The sequence below is a fragment of the Ceratotherium simum genome, chromosome 34 (genome assembly GCF_057802395.1).
Source record: "Ceratotherium simum simum isolate JZ-2026a chromosome 34, ASM5780239v1, whole genome shotgun sequence".
Classification (NCBI taxonomy): Eukaryota; Metazoa; Chordata; class Mammalia; order Perissodactyla; family Rhinocerotidae; genus Ceratotherium; species Ceratotherium simum.
The window spans coordinates 21,517,262-21,543,344 of record NC_141933.1 but is presented as its reverse complement, the minus strand read 5'-3'; the positions used below and the strand labels follow the sequence as shown (position 1 = coordinate 21,543,344).

The window sequence follows — 26,083 nt, the reverse complement described above, 5'->3', positions numbered from 1 at the left end:
GAAAATATGGCAAATGTTAAACTTTGGCGAGGAGGGAGGGTGGGCAGAAGAGGGGCACAGAATAAACAAGTGTTGATATTATTCTCTGTAGTTTTGTATATGCTTTGATCTGTCAAAGGAGGATTTGACTGAATTGGGGGTAGAGTGGGGGAGAGGTCAGGGAAGGCTTCTCTGAGGAAATGATGCTTACTTAGGATGAGAGCCAAACACCGAGTAGGTGAGGAAGGGCAGAAAGGTGTACCTGGCAGAAAGAACAGGCTGTGCAAAGACCCTGGTGTGGGAAGGTGAACAGAGACTAGGAACTGAGACCCCCAGTGTGGCCAGAGCAGAGGGAGGAAGGGGCTGGAGTCGGGGGTTGGGGTCAGGGGATGGTGCACAGACCATGCAGGGCCTCATAGGCCATCTTGAAGGATCAGGTCTTTACCCCCAATATGACAAAAGCAGTGGGGATGGAAAGCTTTGGAGGCCCAGAGACACTTCACCCAGCCAGACAGCAGAACAGGGAAGGCATTCTTGAAGAGGTGACTCACATCTTGAGCTCTGGAGAATGAGTAAGAAGAAGCCAATTAATTGGGGGAGGAGCGAGAGTGTGGTGCAAATTCCCTGGATAGGGCCCAACAGCAATCAAGACACAGATGACCTTCAATAGTGTGGTCCCAGCGGGGTCCTACACCCAGGACCAGCTCAAAAGGTGTTGGATAGAAAACGGCAGACAAGGGTGTCTATGAAGACAGAGAGGGCTTGGGGGGTCCCAGGATGGGCAGCCTCGAGCAGAGAGAGAGGCATGGCCAGGCACGGGTTGTAAGTGGCTCGTTCTAGCAGTGTGTGGAGGATGGATTTGAAGGAGGCAGGAGCGCAGACAAGGAGATCTTTCAGGGGACTATGTTAACAGCCTAAACCAGAATGGCTGGAATTAGGATGAAGAAGTGGAGAGTGCCTGGGGAGGTATTGAGGAGGGAAGGCGAGGCGTCCAGGATGATGGGGTGGGTGGTAGCGCCACCACCGAGATGGACAAGAATAGGGGCAAGACACTGCAGGTTGGAGCTGCGTGCATGGCAAGCCTAGCGAACTGTCCGGCAAGCAATGGGCGGCAGCCCGACAGCTGGGAGTGGGCGGCGCCTCCGCGGGTGGTTATTAACCACTCACAGCAAATGAGTTGGTCCAGAAGGAGGACAGAGGAAGAAGAAACTGAGTGGGCCGCTGGGGGACGATAAGGGCTGGAATTGGGGCGGGGCGGGGGAAGAGAAGGACAGGAGGGGAAAGACCACGCAGACGCTGAGCGGCCGCCGGGAGGTCAGCCCCGCGTCGGGCTGGGCGGGCCCGGGGCGCGGGGGCCGGCGTTGGCGTCTCCCGCCTCTCCGCGGGGCTCCAGGCGGAGCGCGAGCGCGCCCGGCTCCGGCAGGCGCTGGAGAGCCCACCCGGGCAAGGGCCTTCCCGCAGCCGCCGGGGACAGCAGGGCACCCCGGCCCTCCCCGCCACCCCAGGCCCCCCGCGTGTCCGGGCCGCGCCTCCCCGCGCCCCCGGACCTGGCGACGTCACTGCGGCTCTGACGCGCGCTCATGGAGGCCCGGGCGGCGGCGGCGTGGCGCGGGCGTCCTCCTGGAGGTCCCGGACCTTGCAGCCCGCGGGCGCGTCCTTGGCCCTCTTCCAGGGGCGCCTCGATTTTCCAAACTCGGGAAGGCCGGCTGTCCTTCGGCTACTGATAAGGACGCGAGCGCGTGGTAAAAGAATTTCACAATGCCCGGAAAGAAATAGCCGGACCCAAGAAAGAAACTAATAATAGCCGTCTGCTCGTGTAGCGGTCTTAAGAACAATAATAACGACAACCACCATAACAGCCACCATTTATTGTGCGCTTACCCTGTGCTAGGCACTGTGTTAAGCGCTTTGCAGGCAACAACCTTCGGAGGTAAGTACCGTTATTATCCCCATTTTGCCGGAAACCAGGGCACAGAGAGCTTAAGTAACTTGCTCCAGGCACACAGCTAGCTGCTGTCAGTGCCAGAATTCCAACCCAGGCTGTCTGATCCCATATAATCCTCATGTCAACCCACTAAGGTCGGGATCATTCTCTCCATCTTCAAGATGAGGAAACTAAGGCCCATGGAAATTTAAGTACCTTGCCCAAGGCCACCTAGCTGGAAAATGGATGAGGCAGAAAGCGAACCCAGGGCTCCTCTCTGTCCGCAGAACCCGCGGTCTTGGCCATAGGCGAAGCCACTTCCAAACCACCTCCGACAGCCCAGCAGACTTTGGCCCCAGGTCCCAAGAGGCGCAGCCTCTGCGGGGTTTAGGTGGGTTCCCGCGGCCTCTGATCCCCAGATGAATCGGATATTTCCGAGCATCGTCTCTGCTCAGCCCGCAGGCGTCAGATAGGGACGCGTCTCCCGGAATCCGGTCGGGGACCCGGCCGCTCGGTCCTCGGAAAGGATGGAGCGGGGGCGGAGGCTGCGGGAGGGATCCCGGGTCCCACCTGCAGAGCTTGCCCCGCGCGGCCGGCAGAGGGCGCTGCCTCACGCGCCGCGGGTCCCACGGTCACCAGACCGGGGGCGGGCGGGCCTCTGTCTGCAGCCTGGTAGACTCAGAACCCTGCAGCGAGAATCTTTCTTTCCTGGTGGCTGGCACCTCTCTGTCCCCTGACCTCAGCCCTGGGCCTGCTTTTCCAGACCATGTTTCCCCACCTTCTGTGCTCCTGCCACTCCACCATCGGCCTTCAAGGCTTCCCCAGTCCTGCACCTCTTGCTGAGAGGCAAGAACACTGATCCCACCCCATTAAATGGCCCAGGTGTTTGCAAGTCAAACTGGGCCCTTTGGTGATGTAAAATGGGGATAAATCATCCACTTGGAATAGATAACTGCTTTTCTTTCCTTCTCCAAAATAGGGGCAGGTGATTGGTTAGAGAGGAGCAGTTAGATGAAAAGATCTATTTTCATCATAGCTACAGTGTATTAAGTGCTTGTTTTGTGCTGAGCCCATTCTGTGTCTTGACCCCTTAATCCTCACTACAGCCCGGAGCGGTGTGCATCAGTATTCTCCTTTGACAGATGAGGTCACAAGACTGGTAAGTAGCAACACTGGAAATGGCCCCACGAGGATGTGACTTTAAAGTCATGTTCCCATCACCCAGAATGCACAAGCTGATGCAATGAACAGAATAGGTAAGATACAGACCATGCAAAAACAAACCAAAATCTACTCTAAGAGTGCTTAGAAACACTGCATGTGAATTAGGGGCTTCAAGTGCTTTCTGACCCCAATTTGGGACTCAAGTGTCTGAAAAAGAAAAACGAAACCTAAAGGTGCAGATGAGAGGAGGCTAGGAATGAGGCTTTTCGCTTTCTCTTGGAAGAGCATCCAGAGAGGCCCACTCACTTTCTATGTCTGGGCTCTGAGGAAATAAAGGTGGTTCTAGGAAAATCTGAAAAGTTTGAGAGGGGGAAGAAAGTCCTTTTGTGGTTTTTACTTTAACCAAGCCTCATTTTGCTATTTGTGTTTTATTTTAAAATTAATGTGGCTCTCTCCACCCTTGAAATTGGCACATAAATAGAAAAAACAGAAGGAAGGCCAGCTACAAACTTCAAATGGGGTGGGTTTCTCAGGAAGGAGGTACAAGACTTGAAGTGGAAATGAGGATTAAATGAGGTGCCTTAAACATTTCAAAGACAGACTTTCCACAAGGAATTTAGATCAAAAGCCCTTCGAACAGGAGCTTTGTCTAGGTTTGGACTCTGTATAGTGACTAGAATTGGTGAGTGCCCAATGAATGTGGAAAACGAATCACACTCCTCGTGTATGTCTGCACCATCTGACCATCTGGGCCACCACTTTGCTTATGGTCTTAAAGAGTGGCTTCTGGGGAATTTTCCTGTCCTTTGGATATCAGTCACACGCCCTCCCTCAGACTTTTCCAGAAGTTTGCTCTGGGAATTCAGTTGAGGTGAGGCAATCATTGATGATGTCATGAGTCTTGGTTAAACAGAATGACTGGTCAACTCTGGAATTACTAACTGGAGGCTTTTCCAAACAGGGAGACCAAGGCAGAAGGGACTTCATGAGAATTAGTTCTGACTCTCTTGCCTTATGTCTTTGAACTAGAAGGATTCCCCTCTGACCCAACACAACAGAGCCCTGGGCATCCCAGGCTGCCTCTTGCCACATTCTTGGAATTCTTTGAACTTGCCTCTCTCTGCACCTTCCCTCTTTCTTTCAGTGCATTCATTCTGCAAATATGCATTGAGAGCCCACTATATGGTACAGCAGGGAACCTAACATGAGCTCGTAAGCTTACTCTCTCCCGTTCCCACTTGGCTTCTGACCTCAAGGCCACAACTCTCATGCTGGAGAGGCCCCACAATAGTAAATGACTTGCTTCAGGTGAGGACTAGTGCTCAGACATATCTGACATGCTGTCAGCTCCTGGCAGCTCCCTGAGACCACACCCTCTAACCCCAGGACACCACCTTGGTGACACCCATGTGGCAGAAGGTTTGGGTCCTGATAGACCCTCAGAAGCAGGGCCCAGAAATGCTCCAGCTCCAGCATTTGCCACACTCCTTCCACCCGTTTTTAATTGTCATTCCTTCAGTTCACACGATCACTGTTGACAACCAAAATAGCTTGGGCTATATTTATGAAGCATCTCTTACAATGAAAAATCCCATAGTGCTATAAGTTCCCGCCGTTCAAAGGAAAATGTTGGCTTACACAAATAACAGTGACTGTCTGGCAAAGAGATGTGTCAGATGATGCTTAGGATTCTTTCAGGTCATTTTTTTATTGAATCTTGCAATTGAGTGATTCATAATAATGAGGGAAAGGAAGAACAGTAGGCCTGTTTTACCTTTCAAGATTATTCAAATGGAATAGACTTTCACCACCAACACCCTAAAAAAGACAGAATGCTTAAGGTAAATTGTCAGTTTCTGTCTTTTTGGAAAATCCATTAATGCGTACTGAATGACTTGGTCTTAACCCATTCCAAAAAAACAAAGGATTGAACCGTAGGTCCAGATTATGTCCCTGGAAATCTCTTTAGAAAGTAGATTCCAAATCAGTACTCATTCTTCTTGAATATTCCACCCCCCAAGACTGTCCCATCCCTTCTAGATACAGCATTATTTCCTCTCCCCTTGAAGAAGGCAGTGGCCCAGAGACCAGAATAGGGAGGACACCTTTTCCCTTACCTGGAGTGCAGAAACATTTGAATCTAGAGAACTTGTTCTGTGTGTGCTGCGTCTGCATGAGTTCGTGACTGTGCATTCTCTGGCTAATGTCCAAAGTCTCCATGACAGGGGGGCCTGAGACATGCCAAAAAGAAGGCCTATCTGTGAAGGACGTGTGCTCACCCACCAAGAAGTTCTTGGTGGTCAGTGACTGTGTGTCCAGCTGCTGGGGTGAAGAGATTTGGAAACCACTGAACATTCCTGCTGGGATCTTTCCAAGCCCTTTTGGGAACCGACAACAGCGCTTGTCTGGGGAAATTAGTTTTGCACTTTCACAGAGTGAGAAATTCCTCGGGGGCATTCTTGTACTTGGGGAGAGAAATGAAACCCAGCTCATTCCTCAGGGCCCACGCCATTAATAAAGCAGACCGAGTCCAGTGCAGTGTGTCCAGCCTGGGGCGGTGGAGTGGGGGCAGGAGCAGTGGAGTCCAGCGAATTTCACCCGTGGCTAAGGCCCTCGCCTCCGCTGGCGCAGGCTTGAGATTTCAGGGGATCGGGTTACTAATGTGTAAACACCGTGAGTGACGGCCAACGCTCCCCAGCGACCACAGAGGATCTCAAACCCTTCCTATCTTCCTAGAAACCCTGGCGGCCCGGCCGGCTGCTTGCTGTCTGATGCAACAGTTTGCAACGCCGTTCTGGGAGCCGAGCCTGCCGCTGGGCGCCGGGCGCCCTGCCGATGCGCATGCGCGGGCTGCGGCTCTGCCGGGCCGGGCGGGGGAGAAGCTTTTCACCAGATGTGCTGGGGGCGGGGCGGCAGGGGCGGGGCCGGGAGGGCGGGGAGACCTTTGGCAGCTCGCGCCGGCGATCTGAGCTTAATTAAACTTCTCCCGAGGCATTGGCTGACTGATTGACCCAGTGATCCAAAAAAATCAGGGAGGCCCGAATCGCCCTAAAGGCGACGGGAGAGGGAAGTTAGGGACTTGGCGTTCGGTTCCCGGAGCTGGGCCTTTGGATTCTGCCTCTCTCCCCCGAACCCCCAAATCTACAATGCTGTGGGGGTTCCAAAGCTTATTAGGGCGTCAAGCCTCGCTTGCCTCCTACCGATTTCTCAAAAAGGGAACAGTGGTTACAGAGTTTTAATAGCGTCTTGATCGGGATCTTCCTGCCCTATGGTTTCTCCACCTGTGTGCCTTAAAAGGTTTTACTGGCAGAAGGGAACATGGCATCGTGGATTATTTTCCAAATTTTTCAGCCATTCAGGTATCGCCTGCATGATTTTCTTCTGTACCCACATTCCCCCATATTATATATTTCAAATTGACTTTTATTTTATTAGCTGTCCTTATTCTTTAAATTAACTTTAAATCGATTCCCTTTTTCTAGTAGCCTTGCCCTAAGCAATAACATTAGAGAAACCACAGCTTTGATGTGCTCATCATATATTTTAATATACTTGAGAATAAATTCATAACTATTCAAATAAAAAACGTTTATGTTAGCTAAAAGTTTCTTGCCTGCTACATTTGGAGAAAAACTCCAGAGGTAATAATAATAGCTAACATGTGTTGAGTGATTGCCACTGTTCCAGGCACTGTTCTAAGCACTTGATTCTAAGTCCTTATGACACCTTAGAAGGTCGGTATTGGTTACGTTTTACAGAGGAGAAAACTAAGGTGCAGAGAAGTTAAGTAACTTGCCTAAGATCACAAAGCAAACTCTACTAGCCTCACTCCAGAGCCTGTCCTGCTCTGGCCTATCCAAAAAAGGCTAAGTTAGTGCTGGAGATCACCCAGGTGGTTAGTACAGCTCAGATTTGAACCCACGTCTGGCTAACTGCAGAACGGAGCTTTTAACTAACATGTGGAACTCTTTCCTGCCTATTTTCCCCAATCTCAACTCGTTCAGCCTTTTTATCTCTGTTTGCCTGCTTTGGAATCCAAAACGTGCTTCCAAGCATTTCTCTCCTCGCTCCCTTCATCTCCCCTCTCCCCTCCCACTGGATAGGATGAAGGTTCTCATTTCTTGAGTTTCCTTCTCTGCTCTGAACTAAAGTCACCCATAAATCTCTGATTTCCATGAGAATCCCTGCTTTGAAGGTCCTATCTACTCTCCTCCATTTTCCATGGAACTGCTTAGAAATTCCACCCATCAGCATCACGAAACTACATTTCCCAGACTGCTGTTCTCACCTGGAAAGAGAACAAAAATCCTATGTCAAACCATGTGCCTCCTATTTTGGGGTCGGAAAATCTGGTCACTAGCTTGGATAAAGATTGGTATGCCCTTAGACTAATTCTTCTGGCCCCAGGCAGACATGAATTTCCCAGGCCTCAGTGACTGGAGGTGGGGGTGAGTTATTTCAGCAAACAAAACCTTCAATTAAAGGCATAAATGAAGACTTGGCATAGACTTCTAAAAGATGGCTGACCCCTGCCCAGTAGATACATTTTCTCTCTGCAACAGCCCTTACCACCACCACCCCTTCCCTCTCTTCACTTCCTTTTCTTTCCCCTTCTTCCAGATTCTTCTCTTAATTGTACCACTGTGCCACTCCCTTGTCCCCCCCACCCCAGTGCCCACACCCACTCTTTAACTGTTTAGTATAAAATCCAGCCCACCAGACTGAGGTTTTCTTCGACCCAAATGTTATTTTCAGAAGGAGCCATTGAGGTTGGGGTGTAATTGCAGCGTTGGGCCTCTGTAAGCCAAGCTGAAAATAATCAGCAGGGCAGATGGGTGGGAAGAGTGTGGTGGCCACTTCCACCGAAGAGCGACAGAAACCCAATGGAGTGAGTCAGAGAGAGGCGAGTGCCAGGCTGGGCCCGCTGGGCTTATGGCCAGAAGTTCAGTTAAGGGGAAACTACCCAAGGTGTTGGGGCCTTTGACTGAGGCCCCATCCAAGCTGGTTCCTGGCTGCACATCACAAGTCTGTATTTCTTGGGACAGCCACTAAGCTTCTGCTGCTTTTACTCAGTTGGGCCATAGCAGCCAGTAGGCCAAATGGGAACTTAGCCACCCAGTTGGCTCACCCATCTCTAGAGCAGGGTTTCTCAACTTCGGTACTATTGGCATGTTGGGCTGGATAATTCTTTATTGTGGGGGGCTGTCTTGTGCCTTGTAGGATGTTTAGTAATATCCCTGGCCTCTACCCTCTAAATGCCAGTGTGTGCGCACACGCACGCACACGCACACACAGTCATGACTACCAAGAATGTCTCCAGACATGCCAAATGTCCTTGGGAGGCAAAGTCGCCCCTGGTTGAGAACCACTGGTCTAGAGTGATCTAGGCCTGTAAAAGGATCACATCACCTGTCCCCATGGTGGCCTCATTGCCCTGCATCACATCTGAACGGGCCCTGATAAAAACTGTTGGCCAACTCCTATTTCCAATGACAACTGTTGAATGCCTCAGAACTGGCGTGGGTGCCTACTGTGTGCCAGGCATGAGACAAGGTGTTGAGATGAAGCAGCAGACAAGACAGACATGGTCCCTGCCCTCATGGGAATGGTAGGCTGAGTGGGGAAAGACAGGCATTAAACAACCCTGTGTGAGAGATGTGTCAAGAAAAGAAACGGGGGGGCCGGCTCCGTGGCTTAGCGGTTAAGTGCGCGCACTCCACTACTGGCGGCCCAGGTTCAGATCCCCGGGCGCGCACCGACGCACCGCTTGTCCAGCCATGCTGAGGCCGCTTCCCACATACAGCAACTAGAAGGATGTGCAGCTATGACATACAACTATCTACTGGGGCTTCGGGGGGAAAAAAAAGAAGGAGGAGGATTGGCAATAGATGTTAGCTCAGAGTTGGTCTTCCTCAGCAAAAAGAGGAGGATTAGCATGGATGTTAGCTCAGGGCTGATCTTCCTCACTAAACAATAAATAAATAAAACTGTTTGGAAAAAAAAACTTTAAAGAAAAGAAACGGGGTACTGTCAGAAAATCGAAGAGGGTTTCTTACCTAAGTTAGGGGGTCAAGAGAGGCTCTTGAGGAATTAGCCAGTTGGAGACTGGAGGGTGGAGGAGTCTTCTGTGGAATAGGGACAGAGTGTGTGGAAGCCCTGAGTAAAGAGAGAGTGTCATACATTCAAGGAACCCACAGAACTCTGTCATGGGCCAGGCTTAGAATGGGGGGCAAGTTGTTTTCTCCTCTCACCCCCAAAACTTGCTTTTCCTGTACCCCCCTCTCCGGATTTCTAGCACAAGCATATAAACTTAGGACTATATTTAACACCCCTCCTAGTCCTGGCTCAACCCCCCTTCAGTCACCCAGTTACCAAGATTTGTCAATTCTACCACGAAAATCTCTCTGCAAACTATCTCCTTGTCTCCATTCCCACCACCACAGCCCTGATACAGGCTCTCTTCATTACTCAGCCAAATTTGTGACATAGCTTCCTAAGGAGTCATTCTCCGGTCTCTACCTCAGAGAAAGACAGAGATCTGACCATGTCTCTGCTGGCTTAAAAATGCTGCGTGGCTTCCAGAAGCCTGTAAGACAGGCTGCTGCCTCCCATGGCTTTCAGGTGCCCTTCATTAATTGCTCCCATCGTATCTCCCACCCTCCCATTCTCTAGCCACACCAGACCACCAGCCACACCCCGTGGGCCTCCATGCATCTGTGATTTCGCTGTTGTCTTTATCTGAAATGCCCTTCCCCAACCAAAATCATTTAGGGAGTTCCCACATATCCTTTAAGACCCAGACAAAATGAACTCATGATACTCTTCTATCCCTCCTTAGAAACCTCCTCTTAATTCTTCCCTTTGTTTTCATTGGGATTTATATATTGCTGCTAGTTTACCATTTGTCACGTTGACCCATAGTTATCTGTTTCCATCCGTCCCTTCCCCCAGAGTCAGAGGGCCTCAAAGGCAGGTAATGTAATGGACACTGCTGGTTGATTACCCAACACCCATTATCTCCCTTCCAGCTTCCTAAGAGAAGCCAAAGAAATGCAAGGCACAGTGTGTTATTTAGCCTACAAGCTAAGCTGCTATAACAAACATACCCAGATTACAGAGGTTTAAGTGAGCCCCTGTGCTCCCGCAGAAGCTGACCCTTGCCCAGCTCCAGGGGTAGGCCCACCACCCTTCCCAAAAATTGGTTCAGGAATGTGGGCCTAAACTAATCAGTGTGTGGTAGAGACTTCTCTGGTTCCCTAATGTCCACTCTCCCCTTCTTTAAAAACAGAACTGCTGATTTTTGGCCAAGCAGATGGCTGCCTCATAAGGACTACATTTCCCAGCCTCCCTTGCAGCTTGATGTGGCGATGAGTCTAAGTTCTCACCAATGGACTGTGAGCAGAAATGATTGTACCACTTCTGAGCTGTGCCCTCAACAGAGATGTGCATGAGCCTTCCCTTGACTAGGAGATAATAAAAATTGAAGCAGTCTCTCTGGACCTAGAGAGGGAGGCCACATTTGGAGGATGGCAGAGCCCTCCTGTGAGTCCTAGATGGCTCTTTTCTGAACCGTAATATGATATGAAAGAGACATAAATTGCTATTTCACTTACACTTGTGTATTCGGAGTCTCTGTTACAGCAACTTTTCCCGTACTCTACAAAATACAAGGTTCCTGGCTTCCCCGGGCCTTGGGGACTGGTTCGGCATTGGGCCTGTGACCTAGTCAGGGCCAGTGAGATACAAGGACAGGCTTGGTGGGGTTCTGGGAAACAGCTCTCTTGTTTTTATGAGAGAACATCACGGAACAGCCTTCTGTCTTTCTCTTCCTCTGGACATTGCTGGGCTCCATGGCCATCCTCTTGCTACCAGCCTAAGAATGGGGCTACACACAAGGAGGGCAGAGCTGAGGGAATCACAGGGAATGGAGTCAGAGTTTCTGGACTAAACAGCCCTGAAGCCCGCTGTCTTTTTTTTTTTTTTTTTGTGAGGAAGATCAGCCCTGAGCTAACATCCATGCCAATCCTCCTCTTTTTTGCTGAGGAAGACTGGCCCTGGGCTAACATCTGTGCCCATCTTCCTCCACTTTATACGGGACGCTGCCACAGCATGGCCTGACAAGCGGTGCCTCAGTGCGCGCCCGGGCTCCGAACCCAAGTTGCCAGCAGTGGAGCACGCACACTTAACAACTACGCCATGGGGCCGGCCCTGAAGCCCACTGTCTTAATCAGCTCGGGTTGCTGTAACAAAATACCACAGACTGAGGGGCTTAAACAATAGAAATTTATTTTCTCCCAGTTCTGGAGGCTGGAAGTCCAAGATCAAGGTGCCATCAGGGGTGGTGTCTAGTGAGGCCTCTCTTCCTGGCTTGTGGACAGCCCCCTTCTCACTGTGTCCTCACATGGCCTCCTCTCTGTGTGTGCCAGGAGAGAGAGAGCTCTGGTGTCTCCTCCTTTTCTTATAAGGACATCAGTCCTGTTGGATTAGGGCTCCACTCTTATGACCTATTTTAACCTTAATTACTTCCTTGAAGACCCTATCTCCAAATACAGGCACATTGAGGGTTAAGGCTTCAACATATGAATTTGGGGGGAGGGGCACAATTCAGTCCATAGCACACACTCTACCTCTGGGCTTCCAGTTCTGTGAGCCAATAAATGTCCTTTTGCTTAAGCCAGCTTGAGTTGGTTTTCTGTGACATCTTATCCACCAGCGTCTCACTCCTCTTCGTATCCCTGCTGGGCCTAGCACAGAAGGGGTCAATAAATATTTGTGGAATGAATGCCCAATGGCTATTTTTCTTCTCTTACCTATAGTGACTACCTCACAGATAAAGAAGCATCTCTTTCTCTCTGCCCCAGCCTAAACACCTAAAGTAGTCACATGGACCTCATCTCTAGAAAATTCTTCTCAGACCAACCCATTAGTACAGAGAGCTGAGGGTTCAGCTGTAAAATCAGAGGGTTGAATTAGATACACTCTGGCACACCTTCCAGCAGAAACATTCCCTGAGTCCCTTCCAGCTGTAACGTCCCGTGGCTCTGCCTGAGGCTCTCTCTGAAGGAACCATTCTGCATTCAGACTGAAGACCCGTCTAGCACTGACAATGTCCAGTCTATGGAGAGGTCCCTCGGGGCTCCTGCCCCAACTCCCTGTGCTTCCACAAGAGGCCCCTTCCGGCGCTAACAGTCTGAGGTTCCATCTGAAGTCTTTTCAGGCTCCAAAGTCTCAAGATTCTGTAATACTATGCTAAGCACAAGAAATTTTTTGATTGGCTGCTGGACCTCCTGCCCCAACCCCAGAAGAGAAAGCACTGGGGAGGGCCTGGATTGTCACAATGTTGTCCTTCCAGATGAGACCAGAGGTTGGCCCTGCTGCGAACAGGCAGGCGGGGTCTTGCAATGCTCAGACACTCAGCAGGTCCTGCAGTAAGGACGCTCAGCTTCCTTCTGTCCATTGCTCAGCCATCCAGACTGCTGTGAGTGGTGTCCGAAATGGAACTCGTGCCAGTTCCAGGCAGAACATTTCCGTCTTCCAGCCATGGGAACTCCACTTGTGCAGACCGGGAAAAGGGCTCCCTCATTACTCAGCCAACTGGAACGTGGGAGAGTTAGATCTCAAGAAAAATGACCAGTGAATGGACTCTGGTCAGCCAGGGCCTGGAAGATCCAGAGGTGCTCCCTCCTGAGTCTGCAGTGACCCCAAGCTTTCCTTCCCATGCCTTTTGCAGTTACCATTCACAGGACACTCACTGTGTGCTGAGCTCTGTGTGCAGCGCTCTCGCTCCGTTTGCTGATTTTATCTTCACAACAGCCCTGCAGGTATGTATTGTTGCTAGTCCCATTTTACAGATAAGCAAATCGAGGCTTAGAGAGGTAAAAATACTTGCATGGAGTTAGTAAATGACAGAGCAGCCTTTGACCTCAGGTTCTTAACCAGAGTGCTTGGTGGGAGACCTTTGGAATTTGGCAGCATCTTCTCTGGTCTTATAACTTGGGCAGGCGGGAGGGAAGGACATGGTGAGACCCCAGCCTCATGAGGTCAGTGCTGATGAGGAGGAAGTTAGGACCAGAGAGAAAGGCAGTCACTGGAGTGAAGGACAAGGCTGGCAAAGGCCACCAGGCCGTCCCAGTCAAGTACAAAGGGGATGGTCAGCTCTGTCAGTTAGGGTCTGCTGGACCCAACCAGGGGTAACCAGAGGTCCTCTTCATAAAGGGGAGCGTGGTCACCAGCATCAAGAGTCTGCCTGCCCCCTACCCAGCAAGAGCCCTGCAGCTGGTGGCGGATGGCCACAGGAGCAGGAGGCCACCTTGGAGACATCTGTGTCCTGGTCATTTGGTTTTTATGTTGTCACATCAGTCCCTTACCTTTCTCTGTTCTGCTCAACATCTCGGAGGGCAAATGACACACCCCAGACTTTCCTGCCAACTGGCTTCTGACTGGATTTACCCAATGAAAGGTACTGGAGGAGGATGGGGAGCAGGAGAAGGAGAGAAGTCTGGGTATTTCTCCCTACCGCCAGCTTCGGGTGGCATCTCTGTCCGTGGCTCGCCCCCCTCCATGGCTCCAGCTCCCCTTGGGCAGCCCCAGCCCCTGGGCTCCTGTACCACCCCCTCCTCCCTTTGTTTTTCCAGCCCCAGGAGTCGTGGTGGTTTCCTGCTGTTCCTAATTAGTCTGCCTCCCCTCTCCCCACGAGCCCTTTCAGTACTTCCAGCCATTCCCTCTACGGAATATGGGTTCTGTTCTCCTGACTGGACCTTGCCTGATCAGGCTGGAGGAGACAAGCAGGGTCCCTGCCTCCCACCCAGCTGTGGATGGGGACAGGGTCTCCCAGGCAGAGTGCCAGTGTCTGTCTGTTTGGGCCACTCTAATGAAATATCACAGAATGGGTGACTTGTAAATAACAGAAATTTATTTCTCACGGTCTGGAGGCTGGACGTCCAAGATCAGGGTGCCAGCATGGTAGGGTTCTGGTGAAAGCTCTCTTCCAGAAGGGGCCAGGGAGTTCTGGGGGGTCACTTTCACAAGAGCTCTAATCCCATTCATGAGGATTGAGTCAACCCTCATGATTTAGTCACCTCCCGAAGGCTCCACCTCCTAATACCATCGCACTGGGCTTCAGGATTTCAACATATGAATCTGGGGGAGACACAAACATTCAGACCACAGCTGGCAGGAAACTCCCAAGCATGAGATTGAGCAGAAGCCCCATCCTGCTGCCAAGCCACCAGACTGCCACTTAGGTGCCAGGTTAGGTGACCATGAATAGAACTGAGCAGCCCGCAGCAGGACCCCATGGATCCCAGACCAGGAGCCCTGGCAATGGTGCGTCTGAGACTGCAGAATGTCTTTCTGCCCATCAGGATCCATTCTGCCACTCGTGTTCTCCCAGCCTCACTATGGTCTCAGCTGAGCCACTTCCTCCCTGTGGGACCAAGTCACTTAAGCCCTCTGGACTTCAGCGTCCTTGTCTGTATTAAGGAGAAAATATCGGCCCTCTTCTCAGGGTTGCCATGACAATGAAATGAAATGACACTTGGTGCCATGCCTGACACAGAGCCAGTGGTCAGTAAATGGTAACAGCAGTCATCGTTGTTGTTAATAATAATAATAGTCTGGGAAGCACTAGAGGACTCGTCAGTGACCTGTCTGTGAGGATCTTTGGAGAGCGGGGGCAGAAAAGATAAGGTGGGGCCCAGTGTGGGGCTGTCAAACTGGGAAGCGGTAGAATTTGGAGTTGTACATCGAGGGGCCACCTCCTGGTGTCCCCACCCTGAGGACTGGCACTCATTTCCCTGGCATCTCAGATTCAGCCACAATTCTTCCTCCGGCTAGTCCTCAGACATTGTAGCTGACACAGTCCTCAGCAGGGGACTACTCAATGCCTGAGAAGGGGATGGAGGTTTTGTGTCTCCCCTGCACTTCAGAGTGAAGACTGGATCCTAGACAGGGCTGGGGGTGGGAGAGGCAGAGCATCACGTGCCACCACTGGGTGTTGGCTATATGCTAGGCTCTGTGCAAAACACATAGATGCTTTCTGTGCACTATGTGGTTTAATCCTCCCGCCACTAGAAGGGGAAGTATTTGCCTGTTATCATCATCGTCAACAAAAACATCCCCATTTGATAAAGGCATTGAGCCTCAGAAAGGTTAAGGAACCCACTCAAGGTCACATAGCCAGAATGTGGCAGAGCCAGAATTTCAACCCACTGTGATAGAAAACTCCAGCCTTCCCAGGAGGAGTTAATGTGGTCTCTCTCTGCCCTTGACTCTGGCATCAAAAGGGCACTGGTCCTGGCATTCGAGTCAAGGAAGTAGGAGGCCCATAAGGAAATGGATCACTGGCAGAGTCTGTCCATGACCCAGCCTGGGCCTCCAGGCCTGCTCCACCTTTGGGATGTGTGCCAGGTGGTGGAGACAAGGGGCAGGCCAGAAAAGGATGGTCCACCGGGAGGTTGCCCTTGCTGATGCTTACATGCACACATGTATGTGTGTGTGTGTACGTGCACCCACATGCACACAGGCAAGTGGGGACACACCAGCCTGACCCCTGCCTTGGCCCAGGAGGGGATAGTGAAGGGCTGTGCATTTGGCAGGTGAGGTAGAAAGGGCTGAGGGCTCCCCTCTCATCCCCCTCTCAGTTTCGGGGAGGTGCTCTCATATTTTCCTGGAGAGCTGGCTATGGGCCTGGAGGCTCTTGTTCTCCACTAAGTCAAGATGAAAGGACACTGGGAAACTCTTCTCCAAAATCAGTTCAGACTTTACGAGCCTCTCTGAGCCTCCCAGCCAGCTGGTGGACACTCTTGTGGACTCACCCCAAGTGAGTGGACTTACCCCAGGCTGCCGCAGAACACCTCATCCCCAGATCCCACCACCTCCTGGAAATCGACCTCCAAATGACCCCAAGCCTTGCTCCAGGCTCTGAGCAATGCAAAATGGCTCCCTCTTAATTGCCCCATGGGACACAGCCTGGTATGGCCTTGTGGTCATCTGAATCTCAGTCTGGACTGATAGGAGCTCTGAGGCCTGGGGCAAGTGACCCAACCCTTCTGAGCCTTGGTTCCCTCTTCTGAAAAATGGCGGTAGTAACTACCCGTGGAAGGCCTAGTGTATGTGAATGCTTACGCCTCTTCCCTTCCTTCCTTCCTCTTGGATCTCCTTAACCTCCACTGACCACTTTACCACCTAGCTGCCGGGCTCTTATTTCCCAGAATCCTCCCAGCTGCGGCCAGGCCTCCGAGCCTCGCAGGAGACAGTGGTTTCACCACCCTTTGCTTGTGGCCTCCCGTGGGCCAGCTCCCCTGAGAGCAGAGGCCTCAGGGCTGGGTGACTCGGGCCCCACCCTCTTCGTAAATACCAGTTGGGCACCAACTGACCTCAGGGGGGAAGTGCTCCACTGGGACCCTCTTCTTCCAGCCCTGCCTGTCGCTGTACGTTCCATGGGGAGCACCATGCCAATCTGGCACCCTTGTACCCAGGCCGCCTCCGTCCTGGAAATAGGCACTTAGAGCCAAACCCTTGGCTGAAGGTGGAAGGAAGTTAAAAGTTAAATGTTTCTCTCCTGCCCTCCCACAGCCCCACCCTGGGCCATCCCAGACAGGGCACGTTCTCTCTAATTTAAATTTTTTTAATGATCGTGATAGACGTACATAAAGAGGACTTGACTGTGACTCTTTGTTTCAGGAACTTCAGACAGGAATTAAATATAACAAAATATTAGTCACTTTCATTCTGGGCAGTGGAGATGTACGTGTGTGTTTCATTGTTTTTTGTAACATCCTTTTCTGTATTGTTAAAATTCTCTAAATAAAAACATTTTTTAAATAAATAAGATTCAATCTGATTTATTGGGAAAAAAATTTAGAAAATACCAAAAAGTAGAAAGACAAAAATTAGAATCACCAAAATCTCTCCCTTGGAACCAGACTATTTACCTATTGGCTCACCTGCTTGTGGTTCTTATCCTAGCACATATTTGTGTCATTTTATTCTTTTTTTATTGAGATATAATTGACATATAACATTGTCTTCATTTTATTCTTTTTACAAAAAAATGGAATTACGTTGTTTAATAACCTTTTTTCCCCTTAGCAATACAGTTTGAGCAGTTTCCCATGCCCTTGAATGTTAATATTTACTTTAGAATACTTCTTTTCAATCATTTTTCCATGTAATCATGATTAAGGTATATTTTTTATGATTGGGATCCATATGGATCCCAGTAGGATTGCACCATTTATACTTTTTTTTTTGAGGAAGATTGGCCCTGAGCTAACATCTGTTGCCAATCCTCCTGTTTTTCTTTTTTCTCCCCAAAGCCCCAGTACATAGTTGTATATCCTAGTTGTAGGTCCTTCTAGTTCTTCTATGTGGGACGCCGCCTCAGCATGGCTTGATGAGTGGTGAGTAGGTCTGCACCCAGGATCTGAACCGGCGAACCCTGGGCAGAACGGGCAAACTTAACCACTACGCCACCAGGCCGGCCCACCATTTATACTTTTCATTATTGTTTCTTATCTAGAAAGTACTGCACTTTTAGAAAAGTTAGAAAATACAAATAAGCAAACAAAAGAACATGTAAAATCCTTGCAGCCTCACCATCCTGAAATAACCCCTGCTCACATTTCAGTTTTTAACCTTTCTGTCTACTTTTCTGTGTAAATATATATAAACACGCATCTTAAAATAAAATTGGAATCATACGAATCATGTTATTTTTAAGTTGCATTTTTTTGTTCACTTAACAATGGATCGTATATGGATTAGGATTGTTTCAGCTACAAACTACAGAAACTCAGTCACAGGGGCTTAAACATGTGAATTTCTCTGTCTGGTAAATGACATCCAGCAGTGAGCAGCCCAGGCCGGTACTGCAGCTTCACGACCTTCAGGGACCCAGGCTCCTTCTAACCAGGACCCCGCATCCTCAGCGCATGACCCAAGACACTGCTCAAGGAGGAAGAAGCCAAAGAAGAAAGCCGCTTCTCCTCAAAGGACACTTCCTGGAATTACACGCATCACTTCTGCTTATATCCCATTAACCAGAACTAAGTCCCACGGCCCCTGGGAAAGTGGGTATTATCCAAGTAGGGGTTCTATTCCGATGGCAAAAGGGGTGAACAGATAATGGGGGACAGCTGGCTTCTCGCCACGTTTCACAAACATCTTTCTGGTGTGTATAGTTTTGTATCCTGGGTTTTTTCTCTTATTATTTTGGTGAACATTTTACTACATCGTTTAATATTCTTCAAAATTCTTAATTTTTAATAGCTGCTTAATATTCCATAATACTTGATATTGGGTGTTTTGCTCTGATAAATAAACCTCTTCTATGGTTAACACTTGTCAGAGGAAGAGATCCCAAGCTTTCCTCTATACCCTGTGGGTGCCCACCAAAGACATTTTACTGGGGGGGGAGCGGCCCTGTGGCCTTGTGATTAAGTCCAGTGTGCTCTGCTTCGGCAGCCCGGGTTCGGTTCCTGGGCGTGGACCTACACCACTCATCAGCGGCCATGCTGTGGCGGCAACCCACATACAAAATAGAGGACGATTGGCAACAGATGTTAGCTCAGGGCGAATCTTCCTCAGCAAAAAATAAAAGTAAAAAAGACATTTTTCTGGGGAGTCAGGGTAGTATCTGCCTGGAAAGCTGGCTTAAGGGACTGAGTTTCTTTCTACAAACAAAGGGAGCTTTTTGGGGACAGGTGTACCCCACTCCTCCCATTGCAGCAGAAGTGGGCAGAGCCTGGTGGGCTGTTCTGCCCAGGGTCTGGGGGATGAGGTGAGGACATGGGGAGTATGTGGGGGCAGAGAGTGAGTAGGAGGAGGACATGGACTCTCAGGAGCCAGGGGAGGACCTGGCCCTGGAGAGGCTTGAGGGACTCGATGGGCCCAATTCGTTCTTCATTCAAGCTCAACAAATCCTTTCTGGTCCCCTACTCAGGGCCATGCTCTGTGCTAGGCCCTGGCAATGTCTCAGAGAAGACATGTTCCCAGCTCTCCAGGAACTCAGTCAACCCTAAATTCTCAAATGTTAGCCTGCAACCTAGAGAGTTGCCTAAAATACAGAATCCTATGGCCTACACCCAAAAATCGGATGCGATAGATGTTGGTGGGCCTAGAATCTGCATTTCTTTCAGTCGTCCCAGGTGACATGATGAGGGTGACCAGGAGCCATTTGGGGGGAGAAACATCAGTCAAGGTTCTTGGAGGAAGTCTCCTAAACCAGGTCTCCAGGCAAACCTGGAGCCTCTGTCTGCTCAGGATGTAGCTTGAACCTCAGTTGAGCCATAGGTTATAGCAAAATAATGAGGACACCTGTCAGAACACCTGAACCCAAATCTCATTTCCATCCTTCAGTAGCTGGGGGACCTCAGGCAAACTGGTTAACCTCTCTGAGCCTGTTTTCCTATCTGTAAAATGGGGATAATCTTAGTGCTTCCCATGTGAAGATAAATGTTAGTGCTTAGCAGAATGTCTGGCACTCAATAAATGCTAGATATTATTATTAAATTGATTTAAATTAATTTATTAATTAAAATTGCCCCTAGGTAAGTAGTTAGAGCAAGGAACTGGAGACAAGGTATGTCAAGCATCTCATACAGTGGCTGACTCATGGTGGTAGGTTCGATAAATGATTATTATTATCATTAATAGCCTCACATTCATTTTTAATTCTAGGCCTTATCATCTCTGCAGCTGTACCTGCCACACAGTTTTATCCTCCCAATAGAAATCCTGGTTTTCAGGGCTCCAAAACGTGGCCTTCATGTCCACCCCTAGTGCCTGCCCCAGCATGAAAGAGATTTTCTTAGCTCCTTCTGGAAGGTTGTCGAAGCAGCAAGCAGGTCAGATGCGAGCGTGAGTGCGAACCTCAGGTCCCTACTTTCAACTCCCTGTTTTTGGGGGAGCCCAGGCCTAGCCCTGAGCCGTTCACTCAGCTCAGAGGGTCGGGGAGGCCCAGGGCTGCTGTCAGGTGAGACGGAACACGCAGGGCCGCTGTTGATAACTACATTTTCGAGCGCTCATGGATGGCGTCGTTGCCATGGTGATGTTGATGGCCCTGAGCAAGCTGTGGCCTCTCTTGAATTGTGAGTCAGGTTCAGCTTTATTTACTAAAAAAAGAAAACCAACGCCCTGACCTGTGAAGGACAAAGCAAAGCTCTAGGTGGAGGCCGCAGCGTCCGCTGCTGGGGTTGAGTCAGCAGCCCTGTGCGCACTCCATCGGTCTCCCGCGCACTCCATCGGTCTCCTGACGTCAGTGGGCCCAGCCGGCTGCGGGACCTGGAAAAGTCCACAGGGGTAAGCGGGGAGGCCAGCTTCTCCAACTGTGGCCCAGGAGGGGAAGCACAAACAAAATCCACACTGCCAGCTGGAAACCTCTTAACAGGAAGTAGATCCCATTTTCCTAGCTCTGGCCCAAGGGCTAGACTCTTTCAGAGGACTCTGCCCCACTCGGGTATGGGGGTCCGCGGGGCCCAAGGAGATGGGGCATCCCCCGGCTCATTCTCAGGCAAGTGAAGAGCAGAGCCTGGCCCTGAGATGACCAGTTCCAACTGACCCACCCAACAGTGTGCACACTCTAACAGTGCCCTCTGTGAGGGGCAGGGTTCTAGAAAGACAGGGGAAGCCGCAAGAATGTTCTCACAGGGCCTGGACCTGGGGGTGGGACCCCTTTTCCCAGAACTCCTGCAGGGAAAGGGGTAAAGGCAGTGCTGGCTCCAGGTGCAGTGGAGATCTCAATCTCCTGCTTCATGTCAGCACCGCATGGGAGGGCCCATGGTAACAGTGACAGTGACACACTGGAATCTTCTTCCTGAGCTTGGACACTGTCCCAGGATCCCAGTCCTATAGCTGTAGGGGCCCTCAAACCTGCTCATTTATTTGGGTTCACTGTGGATCCCATTGAACGATGTCCTGGGGGGCCCACCTGATAACCAGCTCTGGACTCCCAGCCTTGTTCCCCCCAACTGCCTTCATCAGTTAGCAGAATGCTGGGTGCTGAACTCGGGGGGAGGGGGTGGACTTAAGTCCTCCTTCGGCCACTTACTAGGCTTGTGACTGAGCCTCCATTCTCCCATCTGTCATACAGGGGTCATAATCATAATAGCACCAACTCAGGGTAGCTATGAGGATGAAAGGCGATAATATTTGCAAATGTTTAACGTAGAGGCTGGCTGGCACAGAGTAGGCGCTGGATAACTGCTAGCAGTTGTTAACTTTTGTTCAGGCCCTTATCACATCCTGCCTGGATAACAGCAACAGCTTAGTAACTCCACTCACTGATTCTAGTCTTGCTCGCTTCCAATCTATTGTCCACACCACAGCAGAGTGGTTTATCGAAATCGAAATCTGGATCATGCTGTTTTCCTCCATAAAATCTGCCAGTAGCTCCCGTTTGCCTTCAGGATAGCTCTTAGAATTCCTCAAAGGGACCTAGAAGGACTTGCATGATCTAGCCCGTGGCTACTCTCTCCGGCCCCATACCTCACCCCGCCCTCCCTGCCTTGATAAGTTTCAGCCATACCCAACTTTCAGCAGTGTCCCCAAGGTGCCAGGCTCTGCCATACCTCCAGGATCTTTGTCACGCTGTTCTCTTTGTCCAAAATACCTTTTTCTCTTTCTGTCTACCTAGCAAACACCTACTCATCCTCCAAGAGCCATATCAAGAACCCCCTAGGGACCGGCCCAGTGGCGTAGTGGTTAAGTTCATGCGCTCTGCTTCGGTGGCCTGGGGTTCACGGGTTCGAATCCCGGTGCAGACCTACACACCGCTCATCAAGCCATGCTGTGGCAGCATCCCGTATATAAAAGAGAGGAAGATGGGCACAGATGTTAGCTCAGGGCTAATCTTCCTCAGCAAAAAGAGGAAGATTGGCAAGGGATGTTAGCTCAGGACCAATCCTCCTCACCAAAAAAAAGAACCCCCTGTACTGTGAAATCTTCTTGTCCTCCCCTCAAACACAGAGCAGACTGCTCCCTCCTCTGAGCCACTTGGGTACCCTCCACAAAGAGATTTATCATTTACCTTGTGATTATTGCAATCCATGCCTGTGAGGCGTTTCAGCTTCTCCAGGGCAGCACTGATTCTAATTAATGTCTGTATCCGCAGAACATACCACGGAGATGACTGTGAATGAATGAATGAATGTAGACAAAAACCCTGTTTATAGAAGAGGAAACTGAGGCCCAGATAGGAGCAGTGACTTGGCTAAAGTAGAGTCCAGAAGCCCCATAACTCCAGGCCCTTCTGATTCCAGGGACTACAGGCCATTTGTTCATCCATCTATCGCTCATTAAGCACCAATCAGACACCAGACGCTATGTTGCTCCGAGGGGTACAAAGAACAAGGAGTAGTCCTTATCCCCAGGCAGGTGGGATAGACGGACAGGTGTACAGACAGTCCCCACAGCTTTCACTATGAGCTGGGACAGAGGATATAGAAAGAGCTATGGAAATTCCAGGGACCCCAATATGAATGGGGTAGAAAGAAGCCACCGTTTCTGTCTTCCACTCCCTCTCCTCCAACTCCGGAGGTCAAGTCCCCACAGACCACCAGGCCAAGGCAGCTGCCTCTACGTGCTGTCAACACAGGTGAACAGACACACACACAGGCACACACATACTCAAGACAGGTGATACAGGCATGCCTTGCCCCACGGGGCAGGATAACCAGTCACTGGTTGTCATTTGCGCCCCTAAGCAATCATGTCAAGAGCAGGCGTGGGAGCAAGGAAAGATGAAATCAGACAGCAGAGCACTTTCTGACACTTCACACTGCACAAAGACCTGTCGCATCACACCAGGTCTCTCTGGGTCCCCACCAGGTGGGGTCCTACAGACAAGGCCGATATCGTTTGCTCCCTCGTTTCCAGATGAACAAACTGAGCCTCAGAGAGATTTAAACGACTTGCCCAACCCCACTGCCATTTGGTCCATGCCAGACCCATTGCTGGGCACGGGAACACCAAGGTGAATGGGACACAGTCTCCGCCCCTCGTGGGAGACAACAGCATCATGGCCATCCTCAAGTCAGACAGAAATTGCATTTGAGTCTCCATTTCACCCTTGCCTAGCCGTGTGAGCCTTAGCTAGTTGTTAGCCTCTACAACTTACGTTTTGTGTCTCAGAGTCAAAATATAAACTAGATCAGTCGGGCTCAGCTCAAATCCTCCAAGGGCTCCCATCACACTCAGAATAAAATCTGAAGTCTATAGCAGGGCTGCACATGACCCAACCCCTGCTCCCTTACCCAGCTCACTTCCCATTGCTGTCCCTTCCTTGTCCCACTGGCCTGCTGGCTGTGCCTGGAGCGAAACAAGTTCCTCCAACCTCCGACATTTTCCCCTGCAGTCCCCTCTCCTGGATACTTTCTCCAGAGAGCACAAGGCTAACTCTCTCCTGCCACTCGGGTCTCTATCTCCCCACAGAGGAGGACACCATGAGTCCAAAATGATGGTCCTGTCACTCTGGACTCTCCTTTTTTTTGAGGCACTATCTCTAGATGATATGACATAATACTATGTGTATTTGGCCATTTATTTATGACCTGTCTCCCCAATTAGTGCAGAAGGATAGGCATGGGCCCATTTTATTCCCTACCACATCCTCAGCGCCTAGAACAGTGCCTGGCACATAGTAGGAACTCAAGACTTTTCTATGAACATGAATGAATCAATAACCCTCAGTTTTCTCCCCTATAAGATGATACTTACATTACTGAACCTCTTAATCTCAAATTCGCGTGCCCCATGCACAGTAAGCCGAACACAGAGACACTGGTGCTTGGAGATGGAGAAAGGTTTATTTGAAGTGGCCAAGATGAGAAAGCAGGAGTATGGGTTCTCTCAAGTCCACCTTCACAAGAGAAGAAAGCAGGGCGTTTTATAGAGCTAAGGACTGTGGTAGGAGGAGTTTCAGAGAAACAAAGGGGTAATCCCCTGTTCCTTTCACTCCTGATAAGCCCTTGGGCAATCTGACTGCTGGGCTTCGACAGCAGCTGGGGCTGGTTATCTGGTGATCCTTGAAGGCATTCTCTTTCTTCTGTAAAACAACATCATAGATCCTTGTGACCCTTGAGTTACCCCTCAGGTTAAATAAGAAAACAGCAAATTGACAAGATTAACTTCTTTTCATAACAAGATCGAAAGGTAATCTTATTGAATATTTACAGTAACCCTCTGGTACATGGCTTCACCCACAGCACATAGTTATAAGGATTCAATGATGTTGCAAATGGAAGGTGCTTAGTTGGCACACAGTGATGCTATTATTGTTATTATTATTAACATTCTCACAGTCTCATGGGGAGATAGGTGGAAAAATAAATTACACGATGTGATAACAAAGCTCTTACTTCTGAACCCTCTCCTCCACTTTGGGGGCCAGGCAGTCGCCCCTCCATCTGCCTGAAGACCAGGGCCCAGAGCTCTTGCCGTGTCTGCCGAGGTCACCCTCGGAGTCTGGCCCTGATGGTGGAGACCTCTGGGCCCCGCCTGGCCTGGAGGCAGTGGGCAGAGACCAGACCAGGCCTCAGAAACCCTTGATTTTTCCCCTGAGAGCAGGCCCCACATCAAAGCCAGTCTCAGAGGGGCGAGGCCTGGAGATAAATGGAAGATTAAAGAAGGCGAGGTCTCCACACGCCACAGGGAGAGGCAGCCGGCAGGCGACCACAGTGGGGAGGCCCTGAGACAGTCCTGGCAGCGGCCATCTTGGGGGGCCAGAGACAAGAAGGGGGCCCAGGCCGGGGCACAAGGAGCTAGACAGGGCTACCTTAGCCAGGGTCTGGGCGCCCTATTATTACACTTTGGCCTCCAGTCCAGGCCTACTTCTTAGCCCTTTCCCAGCCAGACAGCAGCAAGGAGGCTCATCAGAGGAACCCCTGGGTCTCTCTTCAAGAGTTTGTTTGGTCATTGGGTTCTGTCATTGGGGTTTGCTCCCTCCAGCAAGGGAGCCCATAATGAGGACCTCCTGGGCCCCGTCTTCCTCCCCAGGGAAGGTCTGTAATTAGCACAGGAGGCGAGGCTGGGGAAGCTCAGACAATGTCATTTGAACCAGGATGAGACAGGCTCAATTGCTAGTCTGCACATTTTTTTTTCTGGTGCCATTTCACATACAAAACTCTGGCAAGCTTAACCCTTTCCTGGCTGGGCCGTGGTGCTGGGGCGTCAGCTTGGCATATCATCCATTCCTGTGCCTGATCTGTGCCCTCTTCACCTCCCCTCCACACACACCCCCATTCAGGTGAGCCGTGGTTTCCAGCTTCCCTAACATCCAACAAGCCATCTGACAATCAATCTTCCAACAAGCCTTCGCTGAGTGTCACCAGATTTACGGACCAAGGGGAGGGGACCCAGAGGAAAGTCTCCCTTCCTGCCATCAAGGAGATGACAATCCCCTGAGCAGTGGAGGAATACACACTAGAAACAGCTGGCAAGCAGTGCAGGACAGGGTAGAATCAGACAGGGAGGACCAACACAGGGCAGGGATGGAGGCCTAGTGGACAAGACGACACATGGAGGTCTGGCGGGTGTAAGCACTCTGTAGATATGTGCTGAGGAAACCAGCTTCCTGGAGCAGAGCATTTCTGCAGTCAGAGTCTGAGGGCTGAGCCCACAGGGACAGGGGAGGTAGACACAGCTCTGAGCCAGCCCAGGTGGAGACAGATGTCAGAGTCTACTGGGACAGGGAGAGGCTATTTCTTCCTCCCCGTGCTCCTGAAGCACTTATCTGAATCCCTGGACTACAGCTCATCTCACACTGGAGGACTGCAACCTGTCTGATTACAGATTTGGTCCCCACCGGAGTTCAAGCAACCTGAAGGCTTTGTGTATTCACCTCTGATCTCAGATGCCTAAGCACTGAGCCTGGTACTCAAGAGATACTCCATAAATGTGCATTCAATAAATGATTGGGCTTGGATGAGAGGGTGAAGGTGTGGAGAAGAATCTACCTCCATAGTCTTTCCCAAAGAGGATGGCAATTGTGGCCCCACCGCCCTTGCAAATCATATCACA

At 50.5% G+C, this 26,083-nt stretch overlaps 1 long non-coding RNA gene across 2 annotated transcripts; it reads left to right on the top strand.

The window, feature by feature from the left end:
- Positions 1-1,288: 1,288 nt before the first annotated feature.
- Positions 1,289-12,330, top strand: LOC147912647 (uncharacterized). Of its 2 annotated transcripts, none has more exons than XR_015549735.1 (3): positions 1,289-1,909; positions 3,010-3,062; positions 10,356-12,330. It is a non-coding gene; the product is annotated as an uncharacterized LOC147912647 (long non-coding RNA). The 2 variants fall into 2 exon arrangements; XR_015549736.1 differs by having other exon boundaries at positions 3,010-3,159.
- The last annotated feature ends 13,753 nt before the right edge of the window (positions 12,331-26,083 follow it).